At 35.0% G+C, this 10,629-nt stretch overlaps 1 protein-coding gene across 2 annotated transcripts in view; it reads right to left on the reverse strand.

Moving 5' to 3' along the window:
* Positions 1-2,167, reverse strand: part of LOC131665520 (uncharacterized) — a 106,753-nt gene extending 104,586 nt beyond the window's left edge. For both annotated transcript variants that reach the window (XM_058937441.1, XM_058937439.1), the window contains exon 1: positions 1,885-2,167. The gene's annotated coding sequence lies outside the window, so the exon portion shown is untranslated. The remainder of the gene's footprint in view (positions 1-1,884) is intronic.
* Between the last annotated feature and the right edge of the window lie 8,462 nt (positions 2,168-10,629).

A 10,629-nucleotide genomic window follows, 5' to 3' on the forward strand; every position in this document is an offset into this window, starting at 1 on the left:
TATTATTACTATTATTATTTGCATAAAATTGCGGCGATTTTCCTCTTCCGAGTATTTGGAAATCTTTTGAAAATAACGATTTTTTTGTTTTGGTAGAATATCGAAAAGTTCCAATTTTCGATTGGCTCGGGCCTTTTTAAAAGCAATTGTTACCATTTTAGTATTTCCTTATTTTGAAAGATAAACAAAGGAAAAGAGATGGTTAAGATTAATATGATCTACTTTTCATATAAACGAAACAGATCATCATAATAAGCTCCATAGAAAATGTTTGGAACTTGAATGTAATTTTATTTGAGATAGTTACAATACCATCTGTGGAATTACAGTTTTGAAAAAATTCTATATCACTGCGTAGATTTGATTTTTACGTAATCTTATGTTTCAATCTTGATTCTCTTATGGAATTCCATTTTGAATATACTTTCCAAAATGCTAGTCTTTTGAAAATTAAAGTTGAATTAAATGTAAGAATTTTTTCCCCGATGCTGAAGTAACCATCGGCTCAATGGAACTTATACGATAATTAAGAAAGACTAATGGCACTATGACAATCTTCAACGCTGCTTCAATGTCCATTAACGCGTTAATGAAAATATTAACCATTGTCTTGGATTTAAACGGCATAAAATCCTATGGGAAGGATAAAATTATTTTAAAGTATTTAAGATATATTGTTGCTAATCGCGCGAAAAATTCAAGCTGATTGTTTAAACAACAGCATTTTTGAAAAATTCTATAAAAAAATTAATAATCAGAACACGACACTTAGGAACTGATGTCGTAGCGATATGCCTATGAGTCATAATCCCAGTAGAACAAGTCATAAACAACCTCTCAAATATATCGAATTTCGAAACGTGCATTGGCCTCCGCGCTATCAATCCTCGGCTCTATCTCGTTAAACAATCTCGCTCGCTCGCAGCTTATACATCAACGAAAACTTGCCGCGTTAAAGTCTTTTAATTAATGGGCCTGCGGAGCTTGTGTGCTTCAAGCCGATTCATTAGAAATGAAAAACTGAATTAAATGCCTAATCGCAGAAACTGCCACGACGGAGTTCAGCATTTCAAGCAGTAAATCTCTCTACGGCGGTGGGACTATTAATCACACGTACCGTTGCTCCTTATCGTGGGCGCGAGTTTATGATTTCATTGATTCGGCCGAGTCATCGTACATGTCAACTTGTTGCTTACTCGCGAGAGATTTCTTTCTCGCCTCTTTTCTTTCCGAAAGCGGCATATCCACAAGGTAACCCCCCTCGACTCTACGGCTGATTAAATTTACGAGCGCCTGTAATCAAGTGGCTTTTCACAGCGCGATTCCTTTCCCAAATGGCTGTTATCAATTTTCCTCGGCGCGAGTTTTCGCTGCAGCGCGTTAATTTTCGAAACCGCTGATTCCTTGATGGTCCTCTTACTTTCCGCACGCGGATGATCGATGCGACGCGTTCCTTTTTCTGCTACGTCCTTTCGATACACAAGCTCGTTACCTGTTCTACTTTTTTTTCGTTAATGAGCGCCAATCATTTGTGCGTCTAATGTGGAAGTTAATCTTTGTCAAAGACACGCTAAGATTAATTCGAAGGATCATTAAGGGGGCTTGAGAGAAATATTCACGTGCTATGGAATTCGCCTAACATCAGTTAGGCAGACCTTGCATAATATAGTTTTCAATCATGCGCGTGCACTCACTCGCGCTGATTAATCAAAATAATTGAACTCAGGTAAGACCTTGAATTCTGAATAATCCGAGACAGTCCGCGCGAAAACACCACATTCGACGAGCCAACTGAACAAGAAGTAACCTTGTCTGCTCTCTCGCACATCACATCAAAAAAACAGTGATGACGAATATCATCGGAAGATAAATTGCAACACTTACCTGGATGGTTTTCAAGATGGTCACCGTGTGTGCCGAGGAATAACGTCAACAATCAACCCGCGTTTCTCTCTCGCAATGAAATTTGACAAAAAGACACAGGATGGGAAAGGTAATCTTTCGCTCAGACACACTAGTTTGTCATCGCACAACACTCATGAACACACAAAACGACGTCGTAGCCATCAGCGATGGGCAAATTGACGTGCACTTTCCCTATATTATAAACACGGCAGCGGCGATCCAGTTTGTAACACAACGAAAAATAAAACGATGACCGCTTAGAGAGCCGACTCTCTGTGTACTGGCGGCGAGGCAGAACGCCGCACCGCACTACAGCCACCGTCGCGCCGTGCTGCTGCCGCCGGCGGATGTGTCACGGAGAGGGGGTTCGCTGAACTCGCGCGACGCAGCACCAGAGCGCATGGATGGCAAGGAGAAATGAGGGGAACACGCACGGAGGGGTAGGATACACTCAAGCGTCATAGGGTCTGTCAGAACTACCGGCGTCTTGTGACCATGGGGTTTCTCTATAAATGACAGTGTCTGCATTTTTTCGCAAAATATATATTAGGTTTATTGAACTTTTGCTGCAACAGGGTGGACAATTCTCAAGTTCAGACTGAGCAATATAGGTGGGATATATGTTTACTTATAAAATTCAATTTAGTCGTTGATTTTCGATTGAAAAAATAGAAATTGAAAACTTAAAGTAATGTGTTTTCGATGAATCTACGTCAATAAAGTGCAAGTAGTTTTATGCAACGTTCATCTATTTAAATAGATGGTCAACTAACATAGTTGAGTAATATAACAAGAAAGAAATAACTTCTTAAAAACAATTAAAAATTTAATGTCAAATTTTAATATCTTGTCTCCAGGCTTGTCTTGTATATCTTCTTGAGTCTATATGTAGAAATGGTTTTGGCCTGAGTTAAAATAATTTACATAGGCAGATAACACTCTAAATATATAAGTAATTTAAAAGAAGTAATCGTGGAAGTAATCGAAATGAAATAATTTTCTTAAAATAATTATGAATGATGCTCAAAAATATTTCCGTATTTATTACTGATATTCATTACCAGGAAATAATTCTGTATCTGACAAATGTTACTTTATCTTCGATTCTCATATCTGTAAAAATCGCGTCTCGTCGTGAAGTTGATATTTCGTTAAAAAATAATCAACATTGATATTTTTTAAATAAATACTCCCATCACTCATGGTAACTCAAGTATTTATTAAAAGTTAATCGACGCAATTAATCCAACAATCTTAAAGAAAAACGATCACATTCATATCTAAAGTATGATTGACGTTCGCCGTATACCTGCACATAATTAATAACGCGGTAACTGAAAAAAATATTTACCAGCAGTACGCTTTTCAGATTGACGCAACGATTTTTAAAAATGATTCGTAGATGAAAAACGAGATCTTGACGATCCTCATAATTAGCTGAACCAACGACAAGCGAAATCAAATTAACGAAGGAGGGGAAAATGACGGTCACGAGAAGTGCGTCAGTTCAAACGCGAAGAGGAGAGAGAGAGAGGACTATATATACGCATACACCATACACACAGGTGAAGTGAGGGGGGGGGAGGGGGTCAAAAACAAAGAGAGGGAGCGAGAGAGGCGAAAGAAAAGCACGTCGCTCGATCGCAGCCGCACGAGTGCCTCGGGCAACTCCGGAAGCGTTCGGGCTTAAACCGGCCGGCTATATCTGCGCGCTTTTGTCTCCTCGCCATCAGCGCGAGTGCGCGCAAGTGCGTTTTAAGTGCGTTTCAGGGGTGTTCTCGAATATTAATGAGCTCGAAGAAAAAAAATATATACGATATGAGATTTTTAAAGGGGGCTGCGCTCTTATTAAATAGTCATCAAGGCGAGCGCTGTACACATGCTTTCCAAATTACACATTCCGGTCTCTGAAGTGGGGATACTTTTTGAGAAGCCTTTCTCGGCTTGCATATAAATGAGCTGCCATTTTAATTAGACTTTAATTGTAAAATTACATTTTTGCTACGACGTTCGCATAAAATGTGTCGATCGTGTTTGTCGACGCTAATCTTGTAATTTTCAGAAATCCGCAAATGCCAATGACGAATTGTTCGTTACACGTCCTGTACATTAGATGTTTGGCTTTCTTGTTTCTTGCGCTCTCATCCTCCGCGGCATGCTGTGCACAAATGCACGACCGCGCAGCAACAGGACAAATCGAGCCTTTAACGTTTGCTTTATTTACGCGATGTACATGCAGCATACGCGTTCGCTGCAAACTTTCGCTTTGCAGATGAATTATTTTTCGACAGTGCAGCAATTTTTTTTCTTTTCGCGAGAGCTGTTTCTCTCATGTTTGCTTTTTGTTTGTTGGCAACTCGTGCACGAGCGTGAAAAATTCAAATGCCTCAGGCTGTTTTAGACAGGCTCGCTTCTATCCTTAGTGATTTTTGAGCGAGTTTTCAGAGGGAATTTTGAATTGTATTTTTCCTCGTGGATGAAATTAATTTAGTGTCAATTAGTCTTTTTGAAAGAAGTCTAAAAGCTTACTGCAATATTAATTAGGTCGGCGTGCATTTAAAAATTTTACGCATTTATTATGAAATCCGTTCAAAAATTTAATGCTGCTAAAATATTAATTTGATCAGACTGCAATCAATATTTCAATCACGTTGCATACATCGAAAGCTCTAGTGCAGTGTGACGGCTAGCCATAACTTAGTTTTTTTTATATTTAATTATTAAATATGACGAACGGAGTGGGAACCTTCCTGATTTCCCACGATGAAAACGCATTCGAAATATAAACTTTGATAGTGGCCCGAGCCTGCGTACTCAAGCTTACAATCAACGCTCTATCCTGCTTTGTCCCACACGTATGTGTTGACAGGGGCCTACGATCATCGCGTATACATCGTGAAGTGTTATCACGCCGATAATGGAAGGGGACCATAAAAATGCAATCTATCTTTTTTTTTCCCACCGATTTTTAAGAAAATATCCGTAATATTAAATAGATTTTCATCAATTTTGTAAGCCATTATAATGCGCACCTTTTTGTCACCGAATAACCAATAAATAGAACAATAATGTATTTTATAATAAATCGTAAAAGGTTTGAATTTTTCTGAATGTTCATAATAGTCACTATGTATCGTCATAATTAATTAAGTTTAGTACAATTATGTATAAGTAATTATAAGCTATAGCGTTACTCTTGCTCTTAAAAGTGGCACTCCGAGAGCCATCTCTGGAGAAAAGGGCCCAAGTTAAAAAGGGACCGCCCTTTCTCTCTCTGAAAATTCACGCCCACAGACCAATAAAGAAATTCTGGATATGATTAGAAAATTTCCGACCAATACAAAATTTAGCCGTTATCGCTTCATGGGCCTGAGGAAAGGGATTTCCACCCAACCACCCACGGCTTATAAAAAGCTCTGTACAAGGCTGGAGAGGAAGTTAAGTGAAGTTAAGCTCAGTTCAGTCAGTTAAGTTAGAGGAAGTCAAGTTCAGATAGAGTAAGTGCGGAGTGAGCACCAGGAAGTCCGTAATAAGAAGTTTTTACTAGTGAGCGAGTCCCGGAGCAAGCATCAAATCACCCAACTATATTCAGAACATATAGAGAGAGAAAGAGGCCAAAGAGCAGAGAGAGAACGCAACATTAATAATAACTAAATTGATAAAATAAAAGTAAGTAAAATCTTAAACCTGGCTATCCTTTTCTTTCTTTAAGTAATCCGCCTTTCTTTTGGAAATTCATTAAGCGTGAGTCTGGTGAATTTCCATTAAAGTCCCTTAAGAACACATTAAGCGTGAGTCTGGTGTGTTCGTAATAACATTTGGTTATTACATTCCCCGTTAGCATACAGTTTTCTCAACGCAACAATATTGCTCGTCCCGGCTTGTGTGTTACACGATAGCCAAATCAGAGCAACCCTGAGTTTACGCTTGCTCCAAGCGTACCTGAGAGTGACCCCGACGTCACATAAAAATTTTGGAGGCCCCGGAGGGATTAAATTGTTGCAAAGAAAACTGTTAGGGTTTTCCTTTCTTAAATTATATCAGTGATCAGTTAGAGTAAAAGAAAAATTAAGAATAGATACTACTTAAAGTATTTTATTGAATTTGAAATCTGTGAAGAATAAAATAAAGTAATAAAATTTTTTTTTTTGAATAAGAATACAAATTTATTAGTCAGAAAATCACTGATTTAATTGAGAAAATAGAAAATAAGTTTTGTGTTAAACAAGGAGATAGGTTAAATTGAAAGTGAAAATTAATTGGAGTTTATTTGGATTGAACTTAGGAAAATTTTGGGAAAATTAATGGGAATTTATTTTGTAATAAAGAATAGTGAAATAATTTAGAAAATATTGAAATTTGAATGAGTAAATTAATAGAAGAGTTAGAGAAAAATAAAGAAAATTAAGTTGTTTAAGAAAAGAGTTTGAAAAATATTTGAAATTTGAAAAAATTTTCAGAGAAGAATCATTTTTTATGAAAGTAAAATTATAAATCAGAATAGAAAATTCGTCCAAAGAAAAGTCTTCTTTTGTGCCTTGAAGAGAGAAATAAGAATAAATGCTTATTATAGAAAAAAGAGGGTTTTGAATTTATGTTTTGTTCTAAAAATTGTATTTAAAAATAAAAAGGTTAATTTAGAAAGATTGAAAATAACATACAGGAAAATTTTTTGAGATAATATTACGAATCTTGTCTGAGTCGGAAAGAAATACATTAGCAATAAAAATTAATTAGAGAAATTAGAAATCTTGCGGAAGAAAACTTAAAAATAAATAAATAAATAAAACTCGGAGTAAAAATAAAAGAGTATTGTGTTTAAAAGAAATTTAGGAAATCTTGCTGAGAAAAATAATATAAAAGTAGAAATTTTGAAATAAATAATTTTGCAAACTAGAAAAATTTAAATAAGAAAATTGCCTGTTATAAGTAAAATAAATAATTTTAAAAACAAATAGTATCAAAGAATGAAAGGTTTAATTAAGAAAGTTTAAGTAAAAATAAAGATAAATATCTTTCTGTAGGAATCAAAATTTATATCTAAGAAATGAATTGCCGCAATATATCTGTAAAAATAAAATTTTAATAAAACGTTCACATACAGTTTTCATAATTCTACAAACGAATAAGTTTTAATAAAATTTCGTTGTTTAGATAAATAAGATTTTTGGTCTTTCTTTTAGTTGTAATGCCACCGTTCGTAAGTTTTAATACTTTTTCTAACGAAGTAGTCGACACGGTAGATGAATTAATCGAAGATATTACACATTTAAAGGACAGTCAAATATCCGTAATTGATAGGGTTAATAATCATAGTTCCGATATCACAAGAATAAATAATAACGGTCGTAGTCTTAGCGCACGTGTCGCGAAACTTGAATTAGAAAATAAGCATAGAATTGAACAGATAGCTAGTTTGGGAAATATTTGTGTAGACTTAATAAAAACAAATACTGCCCTAAAGAAACAAGTTAAAAATCTTAGGAAGCAAGTAAAAATTAATAACAAACTAATTAATAGGAATACGATTTCAAAAAGGGCTTTAGCAAATAAAGTAGATAAATTAGCAAAGTCATTTGAAAATTTACAATTATAAGTAAAATAATTCGCGATAATCCTTAGTTTATACACAGAAATAGATAAGGTTTTATTACGATAAATTAGATTGAGATTTCTAGTAAAAGTATGAAGTTCAGACTTTTTTTTAAAATCATTCTAATTATTGAAATATAGTATTAATATAAGTTTGGTGTCTTTGTTTCGATATTGTTCTAGTGGAACTAGGATATAGAACAATAAAAGGAAACGAATACATTTTAACCTTACAGGATCAATTAAGTAAATTTTGTCTAGCTGTCCCATTAGCAGACACCTTATCATCAACAATAGCGGATGCATTTCTTAAGAAATTCATTTGTGTTTTTGGATGTCCGAAAGCTGTGCTTACTGATCAAGGCAGAAATTTTTTGAGTTCGCTAATGACGCGTATTTCCAAGCGATTCAAAATAAAGAAATTAAAAACCACAGCATTCATGCCTCAGTCGAACGGTTCCCTAGAAAGATCTCATCACGTGTTAATTGAGTACTTAAAGCAATACACCGATCTTGACAACGATTGGGATGATTGGCTCGACCTAGCTATCCTAAACTACAATACCTGTGTACAAGAAAGTACCAAACATACGCCGTATGAAGTTGTATTTGGCCGCTTAGCTCGAATGCCCTCAAATAATCCCCTTCGTGAAAGCGATACGTTACCTACATATAAAGGATATATAATAGATTTAGTTGCGCGTTTATGTAGTATACGAAAATTAGCTTACGAAAATTTAGTTAGCTCTAAAGAAAAATCAAAAAAATATTACGATAGACATATAAATCCAAAAGACTTTAGTTTAGGTGATTACGTTTTCTTAAAATCCGGACCTAAACCGGGGAAATTCGGGGATCATTACTCAGGGCCTTATAAAATAGTTGGTATTCTTCCAAAACATAATGTAAAAATAGAGACTAAAAAGGGCACAAAAATAGTTCATTCAAATAGACTCCGAATTTCACATATAAACAAATCAACCAAAGAAAATAAGCCGAAATAGAAAAAGGGGTAGAGAGGAAAAATATAATATAATATAAAATAAAATGAGATAAATCATAAAACAAAATATATATATATTATGAAACAAACAAAAGATCAAAAGGAACATATAATGAAATATTTTCTGATTACAGAACCGAAAACATGATGCATTCTTCTCTGTTATCACTAATATTTTTAACAATAACTAATCCAGTTACAGCCATCATAGGATACGACTGCGGAGCAAGATCTCTTAATATAACCACTATATCTTTATTAAGTGTGGAAGAATGTGAAATGCCTTCTACAAAAATAAACGCAACAAGAAAGTACATTCAATTGTTACAGTTAAATAACTATGAAACTGCTCAAGTGATTCAATGTAAAGTCCAAGTAGACCGAACTGTTTATTATTGTGGAATGCATTCACATAATTCCATAATAGAGAATGGCGCAATAGAATATTTAATGGATGTAAGCCAACAAACGTGTTATGATTTACACAAAAGCGGTACATTTTATTTTGACAATTCACATCTATTTCGAGATATTAAAGTTAATCAAACCACGGTTAGACCCGCTATACTTGCAGGAAGTGTAGATCATAATGGAGAATGTACCTATGGTAGTTATTCCGATGCTTATGGAAGCTGGAATTCCGTAGTTGTCCAAGCTAAAATAAAAGTAACTTTACAAGAATACACCGCTTCTGTCGATTTAGATAATAACCAAATAATATTAAGTAGTGGCGTTAGATGTATTTTAGGTAGTGAACATTGTGTAGATTCTGAAGGAGGATACACTTTTTGGGAAAGTGTACCTAAAGATGTATGCAAATTTAATCGGTATCAAATATTGTATGAAGGAACAGCTAATCAAATTGAAGGTGAAATAGAACAAACATTATACTCGTTAGTAACACAAGACATTGCTTTTGCGTTAATATCCAAATCTAAACGTAATCTATGTGGTTACGAAATTATAGTTACTGAACACCCAAAATTATTCGTTTATATTGTCGAAAATAATGCATTTTTTCTAAGTAAGAAAATATCAATGAACAACCTAGATATATTTGCGTATGTAAATTCTAAATTTGTATATGTAGAACGTCACATAAAAGTACAATTAAGTCGTATGTACAAGGATGTTGTCGTACATCGCTGTAAGCAAGAAAGAGAAATTATGAAAAATGCACTTGCAATTGCTAGTCAATCTCCCGATCAGTTTGCCTATAATCTCATGAAAGGACCCGGATACATGGCTGTGACAGCAGGAGAGGTAGTACACATCGTTAAGTGTATACCCGTTGATGTGAAGGTATCGCAAGGAGACGAATGTTATGCTGAACTAAAAGTAATCCATAACAACCATACCAAATTTTTATCTCCAAAAACACATATTTTGAAGGCTTATGGGACAGTAGTTGATTGTAATGCTCTCCTACCCACATTTTTTTACTTTAATGATGACTGGTATAAGTTTTTACCAAGAGCAGTAGAAGCAAAAACTCCCACCACTCTTAAGCCTTTTTCTGGATTAACTTGGAAGTACCAGAATATTCCCTCACTAGCCACCAGCGGAATATATACAGAAAAGGATCTACAAGATTTAATGAACAGAATCCTGTTCCCCTTGGAGCAACCTGCAGTAATAAATGATGTAACCAGAGAAATTCGTGGACACACCATAAGAGACAGTAATGGAATAATTGGAAGGTTAATGAACGAGAATGTAATGGAGCAGTTAATAATCAATACCTGGAGCAAAATGTGGATGAAATTTATGACCTTTGGTACTTTCAGTGCCGGTATACTTGCAATTATACTAATTGTCCAAACTACAAAAAAATTAATAGAAGTCCTCATCAATGGAATAACTCTACATAGCATTTATGGATGGTCTTTTCATCTGATTGGGGCCATATGGAACAGTTTAACTACGTTTCTGATACATTTAGCACCAAAACCCACAGAAGCGAAAAGGGATGTAGAATCACCAGCAAATATTGCCACCGCTCCTGGACAGGAGTTATATCCGACTCTACATACAACAGAAAATGAAATAACACAACACAACCAGAGTAATTCGATTCCAGCATCACAATCTCAAGCAGTTAAACCATCGTTTGGGTTCCTCCCATGTTA

The sequence above is a fragment of the Phymastichus coffea genome, unplaced genomic scaffold (assembly GCF_024137745.1).
Source record: "Phymastichus coffea isolate CEN01 unplaced genomic scaffold, Cenicafe_Pcof_1.1 PCOF00052, whole genome shotgun sequence".
In the NCBI taxonomy this organism is placed as follows: domain Eukaryota; kingdom Metazoa; phylum Arthropoda; class Insecta; order Hymenoptera; family Eulophidae; genus Phymastichus; species Phymastichus coffea.